The 14320-nt window shown below is 38.5% G+C and overlaps 1 protein-coding gene across 1 annotated transcript in view; it reads left to right on the forward strand.

The window, feature by feature from the left end:
- Positions 1-14320, forward strand: part of LOC146583296 (uncharacterized) — a 140464-nt gene that overhangs the window by 14322 nt on the left and 111822 nt on the right. The window contains exon 3 of the mRNA XM_085269711.1: positions 13596-13702. The gene's annotated coding sequence lies outside the window, so the exon portion shown is untranslated. The remainder of the gene's footprint in view (positions 1-13595; positions 13703-14320) is intronic.

A 14320-nucleotide genomic window follows, 5' to 3' on the forward strand; every position in this document is an offset into this window, starting at 1 on the left:
CTTGGAGACTAACAGAAAGAGTCAATTTTCATTGTAATTATGAATGATTATTGCAGTATATATGACTTTTCCCCCCCTGCATTTAACATGGGTCTATCAGAGCAGAGAGAAAGTGGTTATTACAGGGATCCACTTTACTGAGAGATTCTTTTCTCACTAGTCCTCCTTTCTTCCCATTAGCCCCTTCCTTTCTCTCCCTTAGCGGTCCATTTTAGAACCATGCGGCTGCGGCATGTGGGTAATTTCACTGCCTATTCATGTGTTGGAGGGCAAGGATTCCTCCTCCATTAGGTAGTGTCATCTTGTGATGTATGATGTATGCACAGAAAGGCAGTTCAATGTTTATTCATGACTTTGAAGGCAATGCCTCAGCTAAGTCCTCTGATTTCCTTTTAAGGAACAAAACTACGTAAGATTGAGACTTCAGTTTAAAGGCATACAGACCATCCTGCAGTTCCTGAGTTTCTCTCTCTCTCTCGCTCTCTCTCTCTCTCTGTCACACACAGACGCATGCTCTCTTTCTCATCTCTCGCCCACAGCTCCATTTTTTTAATCTCTTTTAAATTCTCCCTCGATATTTTTTCTGTCAGATTTAATTTATTTGACCCTTAGAAAAAAGATCACATGCAGTTATTTCCTTCTGATTTTACCAGACTGTCTCACCATCTTGCCTCTGTACTTAACTAAGAACTTTGATGAAGAGATGAATTTAGATCATTTTTTATAGTAGGCTGGCATGTTAATGAGACTAAAAGACCTTGTGAACACACACACACATACACACGCTCAGTATATTGGGTATGTGGAACAGATACGCTCATATAGACTTTTATCCTACTATGAACACCGCTACACAAAGAATAAAATCTGCAAGCTGTCACAAACACAGATTTAAAGCTTGTACATAACTCAAACTCCAGATTCAGTGTTTGATTAAGTAATCCTAATTCAAAACTTGTTTTCGTATTTGCCTTGTAAATGATTCCTTAATGGTAATAAAAGCACATCCATTGATCATACCAGGACAACTCCACGCAGGACTTTGATGGGACTCCTCCTATGAGTAAATGGTATCTATTAATATTCTCAGTGACCATTGTTCCAAAAGCACATGAATCATAATGGTTGTATGTGGAAGCTGCTGCTCAAGAGGTCTCAGACACACATATTTGTGATGATTAGTCATGCAATTTAGTTGTGTGTGTTTATTTGAATTTTGTTTCAGGCTAAAATCCTGTCAAGGCTAGAGACTAGTGGCAACTGTCAAGTGGCATGATTTTGGTAAATTACTATCAGGTCTCCACACACAGAGGAGGTGGGAATGCAATATGTAGCCCGTGAACACTGCAGAACGTAGACCTGTTTACTTGGCTTTGAATGTTCAACATGCCCCATGGTTGATTAGCTAAAATGCAGTATTATCCTGTTACATTTTTGGGAATGCATTTCAGCAAGAGTGAGGCAAATGGCTGCAATTTGTATTGAACATTTGTTATACGGTACTAATAACCACACTCTTGCCTTGAGTTATGCATATTCTATCCTTTTATGATAAATAATGCAAATGTGGCAACCTCTGCAAATGCCTGAGAAAATGAGGTGGAAGGGAGGGAGAGGCCAAGGGAGTGAAGGAGAGAGTTGAGAATGAGAGAGCAGGGGCTAGCATAACTAACTGATTGTTGTGCTGTCAAATTGATTTGCATGAAAAAGGCTGGTCTAATTGCAACACTTAACTGCAGTGTATTGATAATACACTGCAGGATCACAAAAGGACACTGAGGAGCTTTTATTAAGACGGATTTCCAGGGTGTCTTTGAGAGGTGCACTACCAGCCTGTGTTTCTGTGGGGGCCATTCGAAGCTTTATGACCCCAACCCGTGTTCTGCCTGACATTATATATCCATCATGCATGTGTACATATCGCTGTCTCAGCATCTATTGCCATATAAATCATCTTTATTTTTTAACTTATTAAGTAAACCTGAAGCTCAGATATTTTTTTAAAATTAATTTTCCTTCAAAAGAGGCAGTTTTGTTATAGAAATGGTGCAGAAAGACCCTACAACTATACAGCAACAATGATGGCTTTTGGTATTCATCAAATGTGCAGAGAAGCCAAACTTTATGACCACTTGTGTAGTTGGTCAAGTAAACTTGCTGAACTTGTTGATGCATGGAGTTTGCATGGAATTAGCGAAATTTCAGTGCCACTGAGTACCTGTTGGATTTGCTTTTACTTCCAGTAATGTGTGATACAACTCTAAATGCATGAAATAATGACACAATATAGAGGGGAAAAAAGTGTTAGGTAATGTGGGGTTAAAGGTCTTAGGGGATACGAAATACTGACATTATATTTTCAAATAAACAAGTTACCCTTGTTCTTTGAACTGCCAGCTTTCTGGGAAACAACGATAATACAGATTCAGTTTCAGACAGCAGGATAAAAGAACATCATGTAGAAATGTATAGAATAAACATTAATGTTTAACATTAAAACAAGCAGCTTATTTTAGTAGCCTCTCAAAAATACAGTCATGAGTTTGTAAAGGGCTACTTCACCAGATGTGAAAAAGTTCTCAATACTGAGAAAGTTTGAAATCCTTTGAGAAGGAAGAGCTAAAGGTTTAACATTTTTAACTGCAGTTGTACAGCTGTTCATTTTGCCTCTGCAACTTGTGTATAATACTCATATCTGGATGCCACCGCACATTAAAACACACCTATGTGCTTTTACTGACCATTGCTAAATGGCAAACTTGCAACATTTAAACATTAAACACAGCTACTACGTCGCACCACTTATACCATCAGTTAACCACCCTTTAGTTAAAAAAGGAAAAACAGGCAGAGGTCATATTGTAGTAAAAAAAAAAGCATCTATTAAACACCCCAACATTTGGCACAAGTGTGTCTAGCTCACATCCGACCTGACTTGGGTTAAATATAAAGATTGGCGCAAAGTCAAGGTGCATAAAGGAGCTTAATAGCAGCTTAATACCATCACTGCTTTGGAAAAGATTTACCAGTAAGACATCGCCTTAAAACTAGCCAAGGCTCTGTCAGAATGACTAAAATGTATCATGTCACATATTGTTGATGGGGATGCTGCATGTTTATTAGTATAAAAATATACTAGTGGTCGCCTTCTGGTTCAAAGCAACCAAATTTACTTTATCCGGGAATTTAAGACTGCATTGTTGCTTGGCATCAAGAATCCTCTTGTGTTTGTGTCACCCATGTGGTTGGCAGCAGGATATCTGTTGAATGCACTGACTGAGAAGCTGTTTAAATGGTTTGCAATCTTGGTGCACAGCAGGTGTATGCCAGCATGGTAATGATGTGGACCCACAGTTATTTGTGTGTGAAAGGGTAAGGCTGTGGAGAAGTTGGGTGGTGTTTAGCACAGGGCTTCCTCGTGCTGCCAAAGACAGTACTTCCTTTTCTTCCCTTGATTTCCATCTTTAATAATAAATGATGGATGTTTCAAATTGTGAAACCGCTGGGAAAATCCAATTTAATCCTGGGCCTTGTAGGCTTGTATCAAAGGCTCTTATTTAGCTTTAATATTTGCAATGGCGCCTCAAAGTGAATGATGTAATGTACCGTTTCATAATGGTTTGTATGTGGTTTTAACAAACCGTGCTGTTGTTGATTTAAACTGTGTTCTAAATAAACTGTTTTATTTTTAATTATTTTAACTGATTCTCTTTGTACATGTGTAGCTAGAGTGGAAATTGATATATTTGAGCTGTCTATTAACTGCCTAACATGTGAAAGTCACTGTCACATATTTTTGGCCGTAACTCAAAACAAAGAAGATACCAAGCTTTTATGTTTTTGCAGCTAGTTATTACTTTATTAATTACATGGTATAAACTGTTAACTCTCATTAAAATATTAGTTTACTATAGTCATTATATACTACTATAGTCAGTTATTAATGAGCTGTAATGTATAGTGCTGCCAAAATAAAGGATAGAAGTCTCTTATTTATAACCCATTCAGGACCTTGGCTATGACATTTGCAGTGAGGTGAATCTTCTTTATTTACTGAACTAATTGTGTATAGTTTTCAGGGTTGGTCAAGTCAGCCCATACAGAAAAGAAATAGTAAAAACTTATATGTGATTACTCATGAAAGTGGCCACTTTCATGAGTAAATCATATAAGGCTTACATGATTTACTCATGAAAGTGGCCACTTTCGCATTACTTTCATACAAGTTTCATTATATAATTTTTCAAGGGATCTTATATCTGTTTTCACACTTATATGCTTTTCATACAAGTTTCACACAAGACAGACACAAACTTTATAAGATTTATATATATCTTTTCCATATGGGAGCACGAGCATAGATTGGGTTTAAGGTTCATACTGCATTCAAAAAAAAGTCCAAGGTGCTTACTTTATGTCTTTATGCTAGCAATGTGTCAAGGCATAGATTAAGGCAAGGTTGAAAGGCATTTTTTATGAAAAGGATAAAATCAATTTCTTATACTGAGTGCTTAGAAGAACACTATGCTCACCTTACAAGAAGTCCAGAGCAAAGAGAGCTTTGGAGGTGACAAATAACCTCACTCACTTAATTTCTGAAGCTATCTAAAGAATTGGGAAATTGTACTGGAAAGACCAACAATGATCCATTAATTGGGCCTAGTATCTTTTGAAAAGAAGTTCATTACTTTCCCTTTGGAACTGTTTTCACACGTGTATTGCGCACAGAGTCCAATTTGTTTTAGTAAGAATTTGTTCTATGGAACAAAGTCTTTGTGATATCCAGTACAATTACTTTTCTATCAGAAGGGTGACATAGATCTTCAAGGAAAAGCAAGAGAGTTGGCTCTAGCTGTTTTGGACTGTGGGAGGCAGAGTACCTACAGAACCCACACAAACATTGAGGGGAAAATGCGAACTTCACACAGAAAGATGGTGGATTCGAATCAGGAACTTCTCGCTGCGACACAACAGTGCTAACCACTGTTCCACCATGCTGCCCCAACCGGGTTCATAGTACTCCTTGTTTTGGTCTGATTTTGCACATCTTTCTTATTGTAAAGTAAAAATATTACTAAAAGGCTTTGGATAAGATGAGGTCCAGCTGTTGAGTTCCTGTGGAGGTTGACCAATATTCTACCATGTTATTGACCAAATTGTGAATTATATGGAAAAGAAAATTCCGTTTTGATCAATTGATTGAAACTTCCTCCCAGAGCTTAGACACAAGTAAGCAAATCTATGGAAGGTTATGAGAAGTAAAAGGCATAAAAGACTGTTAGCTTTGAAAGGCATATTTTCTCTTTTTGTTCTGGCCCTAACTGAAGCAATTCTACAGATTTGTACTGAAAACATTGGTTAATGTCATTGGCTTGTGGGAATAAGAATGAAAATGGACCTCAAGGTCCCTATTATAAGCCTCTTGTGTCAGTTGCTTTCAAACAAGGCCTTCATCTACAGTATTTCCATTCCCTCCTTCTTTCCTTTGCAACCTTTATATAAGCTTGCCTCTAATGTATGTGAGGAACAGGCTTTGTGCTATAGTCCTCTGCTCAGGTTTAGTGAGTTGCATGAACAATGTATACTTTAAATATTTTTTTAATATGACTTACAAGAGACAATTAACCTTCCACTGCTCGTGTCAACTTCTAAACAGCAAGATTGTGTAAATGTTGACCTAATCCTAATCAATAATTTACTGGAGAGCCATACACATATATACTCTACATTTACTTGTCTGTTTTAAAAGCATTAGGTTGAATATCAGACAGCTCTATTCAAAAATACTCTTCTTTACTGATATTAGTAAATTGACTAATGTACTACTGTACTAATGCAGCTGCAGATTTATATGGTCTTGCTCAGGAAAAAAATGGGTCCTACTTTTTTTTTTTTTTTTGAGCTGTTCTCATAACCTTAGCACTAAGATTTGCCAAAAAGTCTTGAAGAAATGTCTTTTTCAGTCCAATTAAATCTGTCATTGCCCTTTAGCCATAAAGTGTGGAGGCAGCAGATTTTTCCACTGCCAGCAGAGGTCATGTTCATGTGTGCTTGCCTAGCTCTATTCTTATAAGTGCTTTTTTGCCTTTTTCTCATCACATTAACAGGCTCAGCTCATTTTGAGTAGGAGGGACAGGGGAGATTTCAACCAGACAGGTTGTCTCTAGACAGTACAGTAAATTGTGAATAACATGTAATTTCTAAGGGTTCTCAGTGTCACAGGCTCATAGTGTTTTAGCTGGACTTCAGTATTATTAGAGGAGTATGGCGTGCCGAAAAGGGAACATCTCGTTCTAGCAAAACTATGGATGTCTATCCAACGTGCTGAGTTTAGGAAGATCTGCTTTCTAGACATAGCCTTATTCTGATGTGTTATCAGAATGGATGGAGTCAGAGGAACAAATTTAACCAGAATCAGTATATTTTACTGCTGACAGATAAATTGATACAAGAAAACTTGAGTAAAAGAGGTGGAGGAAGGGAGATACAGCTGCTTTAGGCCCAGAACAAATAATTGTAATCTGGGAATAAAAAAGGCAGTTTTAAGGCAAAAGTAAGCTGCAGTATTTGGCTGTTGTCATTGTCAAAATTCAGAATCATTATTATGAAAGTCACCTTATGTATATTTATTATTTTCAGTATTTATGTCCTGCTGTATGTTTTCCCTTGATTGGCCACTTGCAGTTGCTACACTTGACTGACACACAGCATGCATATTTTTATCAATTTAACCCTTAACCTAATACTTAAATCCAGAGCAGTCTTTTTATCTACCCTGGGGGTGGGAGCTCATTATTAAATTTGAACTAACCCAAGTTTACTATCCTTGTTGATACACGTAGTTTGGAACTTTGTTTGCAACCAAAGCTATAGCTGCAAGTTTTTGTTTCAGTAAGAATACCTTTGCCACAACATGGAGAGTCCTCTTTAAGAAATGAACTAGAACTAAACAGATTTATTTCTTAGCTCTAACTTCTTGAACCTAGTAAATGGTAAATCTTGATTGTACCACCTGGGATAACAGTTACACTAATTACACTATTAAAGTTGAAAGAATTTACACGCTTTTAACTCTCAGTGGTGTGACACTGTTTATTTCTGAGTTCTTAAAGAACATTTTGACCCTGAAACGGTTGTTATGTGACATGTAACAAGCAGATGTAATTTGTTGTTCTTTTTATATCTCTGGCCCCTGCTCTTTGCAGACTCTGTCTGACATGGTTGTTATTATTTGTTTATTATTTTTTAACTTGTTGTGAAACACTGTTTGATGCTGTTATAGTTGATGTACTACAAAATATTGTAAAAAATTAAATTATAAAAAGCGATTCTTCTGAACAACCTACAGTCATGTGAAAAAGGTTTTCACAGGACTCATAGAAAACAAAGTACACCTGGTGATTCAGTAGCTTGTACAACCTATAGCACCAAAACATGAAGCAATATTTTTCTGTATGACTTTATCAATCTCTCACATAATTCTAGAGAAATGTTGCCCAGTTCTTCTTTACAAAATTGTTTCAGGTCAGTGATATTTGCTGGCATAATTATACACCGCTCTCTTAAGATGACAAAACAGTATTTCAGCTAGGTTGAAATCAAGTCTGGAATTTAACAGGGCCAAACCACTGATTCTTTTTTTTTTCTCTATCCATTGACTAGAATGAAATCTAATGAAATAGATTTGCCGATGCACTTATGACCCTGTTGCATGACCAAGTTTCTGGTGGACAGATGGCGTTACATTTGACTGTAGAGTACTTTGGAGTGCAGAGAAATTTCTTGTTGACTCAGTGTCTGCAAGGTGCCCAGGTCCTGTGAGCGTTGTTTTTAACTAATACGCTCTGTTTGTTTTTCACCAAATGTGCTGCTTTGCACTATGGCCACACATCTATACAATCATGTTATGTTCCAGAAGTCTTGTGATTTCTTCAGATGCACATTAAACCTAAGCTGTGCTGTTCTTTCTGGATAGAAGAAGCTTTCTTGTGGAAACTCTCCCAAACAAGCCATCCTTCTTCAATCTTGATCTAATTGTACAGTCATGAACTTTAACATTCATGAACCTTAACAAGTAACATGCTACCTTGGGCCTTTATAGTCTAACACATTGTGCTTGTTTTTTTCGATTTCTCTCTGACCTTGGGATGAGTTTGCTGCGACGTCCCCTCCAGGGAACATTTTGTAATAGAAAACTTCTGCTTTTTTGGAGGTGCTCACATTTGCTGATGATTAAATAATCAGGTGCATTTGATTTGCAGCACCTGGCCTATTATTTACTATTGAAGAAATAGGGGTGTACTTAGTTTTTCACAGGAGTACAGAGTCCTGTGAAATCTTTCATGCAGCTGTCTGTGATGACATGTTTTCTATATAGCCCTACACGTTATGTTCAACAAATATGTGGAGTCGCATACATCTGACAATATATCTGACTCCTCTGTTTAGATATTGACAAACCTTCTGAATAATTAGCAGTATTAAATACAGTAGTGCATTTTGACTGAAGTAGAGCTCTATAATTCTCGTTTTGTCATTAATTGTAATTAATTTGGAAAGATGTGTACATTCTGATAAACATGGTTTATTTTCTTTCTTCAGATCATTTAATTTATGTTGTGGGAACCAAGAGTGATGATAACTTAGTTTATCTGTTAGAAAACACCCATGGCTACTCTAGTATTTTATGCCAAGGCAATACTTAAGTATGGTCCAGGCTTTAAGTGGTTCTTTAGAGCTCAAATTTAAAGTATCGTTCTTTATAAGTAGCTCTTAATGTACAGTGTATCAAAGTAGGCACTAAAACTATTAAAGTGTATTTGGGCGATGATATGGACTACATTACAAAGCTGGGGTGTAAGGATGGTGGTGTTAACTGTCTGCTAGCGTAATGAGAGAGTGAGCTGTCAGAGACATGCATGTAATGGCTCCCTTGCCAGCCGCCCAGTTCAGGCCCTGTGGGACATAGCACAGACAAACCATTTCTTTCACACTGTCTCATCTCATGCATTCACTTCAACTCCAGCTCACTGTCTTTTTCTCTCTGTCTCGTCTTCCCTTCTCACTTACTTCTTTCTCTTTCTTCTTTGTTAAACTCTGACCTGTACAGGGACTATGCCTGGTCTCTAATATCTTTCCTCTCTTTCTGTTGCACAGACAGTAAATTGTATGCTTACTAACAATCACACACACACACACACACACACACACACACACACACACACACACACACACACACACACACACTCTGAATCTCATGGAGCATGCAGGACTCATGAAGGGCATTTAGTGACTGTATCCCATAGGATGGCCTACTCTTTTTAGTATCCAGTGGATTTCTCATGGGCAGTGAAGTCTGCCCTCTCTGAAACGGGCAGCTTCTCAGTAGACTGAGCAGAATAGTCACACTCAGATGGTACATCTTTATATCTCTGACAGCCATAGTATGGTTTAAGCACTGCTCAGTTAGTACAGTGAGTTCCCAGTCTTCTTTACACAGGACATATCTGTCAAGTGCAAAGTAATTTTACTTCAGTTTGAAGGAAGAAGAGTTGGCCTTTCACATAAAATTGTTATATTGGTAAACACTTAAAAAGGATACTAGATATGAACTAGTATCTAGTATGTGTTTTAGCTAGTTAAAGGTGTTGGTAATGCTACAGCCACATCTGTTGTCTCAAATACAGGATTTCACAAATGCAACATTCTTTCTGTGACTGAGATTCCTCATTCCCTCTTTCCCAGCCAATCTATAAGTGTTCGTCCCCGGAGGCTTGCTGTTATGACAGTTCTTTCGTCAGCCATTACTGCTGGTGTTAATGGCATGCTCGTTCTGACTTGACTGATTATCATATTGTGCATGCTGATTGACAGTTGACCTTCACACCACTTTATAAAGAACCCGCTAGATCCAGGGGGTCACCACGATTGCCTCCATGACAGCGTATTAATAATAATCTGATAGAATTACCAGGACCCAATTAATCTGCAGACTGCAGACAAGACAGTGGTTAAAGAGATGCTATTTCTAAGCTTGGCTGGTCCAATTCAGACATCTAGGTGGTTCATTCTTACTGACTACATGTCTATGTGATTCATAAAGGTAAGAATAATGGCTATGCAAATTCTTAGGTGAGGTTACACTGACCCACTGAGTTATATATGTAGCTGCCTTATAAATGAAAGATGGATAACAGGTAGGTTTCCTGTTATATAGCCTAGTCCAAAACTTTGCAATGTGTATATTTTGTGGAAAACTTAGTGACACGTTTTTGTTGTATTCAAGGAAATGAAGGGTGATTAGCTCCAGTCTCTTACATTCAGATGCAGTTGTGTTTGATAGATTTTTATATTTTGACCACCTTCAGTTATGCTGAATTTTAGCACAGTAATTGCATGTGAAATTTTGGGAAACATTTATCAAGTAAAAATGTACGGATGTAGTATATGCTGTGTAGTTTGTTTCAATAATTTTTTGATTGAAAGGATGTGACATATATATATATATGTCACATTATATTTCTTATACGCTGTATAAAAGTTAGTATTTTTAAAGAAATAATAACTAACTACATCTGCTACTTCCGCTATCAAATAAATGAATTCTGGATGCTAAAGGAAGCCGTGAAATTACATTTATAATATACAGACTGTATCATCTTACTGACAATTTAGTGTTGTCATCTTGCTTCCTCTCAGTGATGGGCCTCGTCATTTGAGATTCTGTTTCTTTTTCAAATTGGCTTCGATGGATATGATCTGTAATTAAACATTTTAATAGGAGGGAGAAGAAATGAGGGCTGTGTTTGTTCAGTGAGAGATAACATTCTAAGAGAGTAACTAAGGCATGGCACGAACAGCCTAGCAATATTACTGCATGCTGAGCTGCATAATAAAGAGGGCCTGCATGCATATTAATATCAGCTCCCTGCATAATGTCTAGGTCTTATGACAGGCTTGGAAATACACTGACACCTCGCTGGTATTGCTTAACCTCTCCCGCTTCGTTATTTGCATCCACATTCTCTCATACTGGGTGGGATCTCCCCTAAGCTTGGTCTCACCCATATCAGTACCTCTGGCCCTGGCTGCCAGCCTGATTCCCACACTCCACCAGTTTTCACTCATTAGAAACGCATGGTGGAGGTATGTGATGCCAAATAAATTCCTCGTTCCCACTCGGTTGGTAGAAGCTTTTGGAAGAACTATAGCGACATCTGCATGTGCCATGGTTACAAAGCGCCAGGCTTATACCCGCCCACTTCACTGGGCTTCCCCTGCCAACCTGCTTCCTCATCTGTGCCGCCCCTCCCCCTCGTCCCTGCGGCACTCATGTCTCAAATTACTAAACATGGCTAATTGTGTGAGGCGTGAAGCTCAGTTCATTTGAATATTCTGGCTTGGGGGGGGATTTGCCTTACGTAGGGGAAGAATTAAGCAAGGATGTACAAAATGGAAAAGGGGATGATCCGCAGTTGCATATGCAGGTATCTGTGCAGTCACATTTTGACTGTCGCTGGATTGTTTTTCCAAGCTGTTAATTTTGTAACTCACTGGGATATTATTTTGTTATTTAAAAGCTATTTGATTAAAAAATAACCTGAACTTTAAATTTTGTTACTTGCTTTGTTTTCAAAAAGGTCGCATATTCCGAATCTTCTTTATGGGTCTTTATGATTTAAAAGGTTTTTGCTTTTGCTTGCTATTATTTAATCTTGATAGTGGAATGATTGTGGTTCACATTTAATTACTTTTCTCTACCTGTGTCCTGTGTGACTATAAAATATTGAAATTCACTGGATTTGGAGAATGGGGTGGTGGTGGTGGGGGCTCAGTTCTCACAAATTAATACACATATATTAGGCCTGATTCCAAAGGAATAACCAGTGTCAAGTTTAGTTGTGTGAATATTTTAGATATGTTTATGTGAGATGTAACCTGAAGTTTTGTTATGTTAGGGAATCATGGGGAAAAAAAACATGCAACAGGATTAGTCTCAATTATTCTCTTCAAGTATGACAATGTTTTAGTCCTGTCCCTGTCACTTAGACTGTGTCCAAATCACACCTGCGTTCACCTGCTCTCACTCATATAACACTTTTAAGCTCTTGCACAAGATCACATTAAATCACAGCAAATTGCTTCTTTCAGTCCCCGCCTTTGCTGATCACAAGTCTGAGATCGCAATTAAAAATCTAATTTCTGTTCCATTCAAAAATCCACAAACATCCGTTAAGTTCTACATGAACAGACATTCAGTCTATCTGCGATGGCTTCTCGCACGGATTGCAAGGTGCTCAATTAATCCTCGCTAAAAAGGCTGAGCGCACTGACCTTTTTTTTTTTTTTAATTAATGTTGAATTAAACGAATTGACAGGTTGCCAGAAACGAAGCGCGCAGCTTTGAAGATTGTTATCGCATAATGAGTTGCTTTTTCCCCCCCTCTTTATATTTTATGCTTTTCTGTTTCCACTCTCTCACTCGATGCTGCCATTTGCCCGTATGCCTTAGCGGTTTAATGATATGCAAATGAAACATGCATAAAACCATTCTGCTGTAGAATGATTAAGCACAGAAGACATTAGCAAGTGCCTGCCACAGTGTCTGTTGTCTCTTCTGCATTCCGCTTCGACAGGGCACCAACACCACTCTTACAAAGATTAATGCCGCTAATGCACTAATCATTTGAATAACACGCATAGCATCCAGTTTGATTGAAATTAGATTCCAGGAGGGTTTCTTCTCACTCCAGCTTTGTAAGATCCAGAACCAGGGAAGGCAGATGTCTTCATATGTGAGAGTTGGTGCTCTAGAGAGCATGCAGAGAGCAAAGAGACCAGGTTTTTCCAAGAGGGAGCACTTAAACATCACTGGCAATGTTGGAGCTTTTCTCAGCTTGTTTGTGAGTACTGTGGCATTATTTGACTACTGGCATATAACGAAGGAAGAAAAATATCTCCGTTCTTGCTTACCCTCTCTCTCTCTCACACACATGTGTACACACACACACACACACACACACACACTCCACCCCCAATTCCATTCTGCTCTCTCGTGCAAGCCCTTTTTTTTTTTTTTTTTTTGTAATCCATTTGTGTGATGAAGACACTGCACAATTAACATCCCCCATGGAATTAAATAAAGGGGTGATTATCCAAAGTTCATTAGCGCCGAAAGATTAGAAGATCCATGTGTCTCCATGTGATGAATGGAGAGGAAATACGCCACCAATTATGAAATAAATTGCTAATCGCATTTCTTGCGATCATGATTGTTGCGTTTGCGATGCCCAAAAAGATGCCATCTTTCAAGCAGTCCTTCCTCAGTGGTGGTACTACAAGATTCAGACATCTTGGTAGTGCCAGTATTGGGTAGCAAGCACAAAGATGTTATAATCCCTTCCTTTGGATGAGTTCCTTAATTATTCATATTGCACAACCATGCCCGTCTTCCAAATAAATCCCAGGGAAACAATTAACAATAATTGTTGGTGCCAGTGAATGAATATCCATGCGTTGCTAATTACTGTTTTAATTCCAATTGTGCATATTAATCGCGAAAACGAACTTAACGAAATCCTCCGTTGTCTTCGCAGCGATGCCCATCCTTGGCTCTGTGCCCGATGCCAGCAGACTGCGCTGGAGCAACAGAAACGTTCCTTCCAACCCAGAGAGTCCCCCAAACTGTGATTCAAACCAGTTGGTAAGTCTGCGTTGCATCTGTTTATGATAGTTTAGTGCGGGAGGGTATATCCTCAAAGGGTGGAGTTTGTTCATTTCTTTTGGGTGGTGGGCAAGAAGGGGGCAAAAAAAAGTCGTGGAGCTGTGGAGTGTGGGTGTGGAAGATGTAATGAGTTCCCACGGCCTCACTACCCCCAGTGTGGCTGCAGCCAGGCCAGCACCTCCCCTTCGATGTTTCTTGAACTCGGCTTGTCTCCTTGTTCCCATGCTTTCTGTGCCCATTCCAACAACTTCCAGTCATTTCCATGCCAACTCTCTCGCTTGGCTCTCAGGCTGCCACGTATATCGAGCCTATAGGAATTAAAGTCTGTTACAATTGTTGGGAATGTAGATGAATCGCTAGAATGACGGCATTGCTCTCTGCTATTGATTGACTTGCTACACATGAAGAAATTCTGATCTTTTTATGCAGATTTTTTTTTTCCCTTAGAAGTAGTAAAATATTCAGTGGGGCACAGAACGTGTTATTACTTTTGATAACCACAAGTTGAAAACAAAGAGAAAAAGATTAATTGCTGTCTGGCTGCTGATTATAATTTGTTTTGGCAGTTCATTAGTATGCATCCTCGTGTTTGCATTT

The sequence above is a fragment of the Mchenga conophoros genome, linkage group LG1, assembly GCF_057382185.1.
Source record: "Mchenga conophoros isolate Kocher_MC1m ecotype Shallow Benthic linkage group LG1, M_conophoros_male_GT1.1, whole genome shotgun sequence".
NCBI lineage: Eukaryota > Metazoa > Chordata > Actinopteri > Cichliformes > Cichlidae > Mchenga > Mchenga conophoros.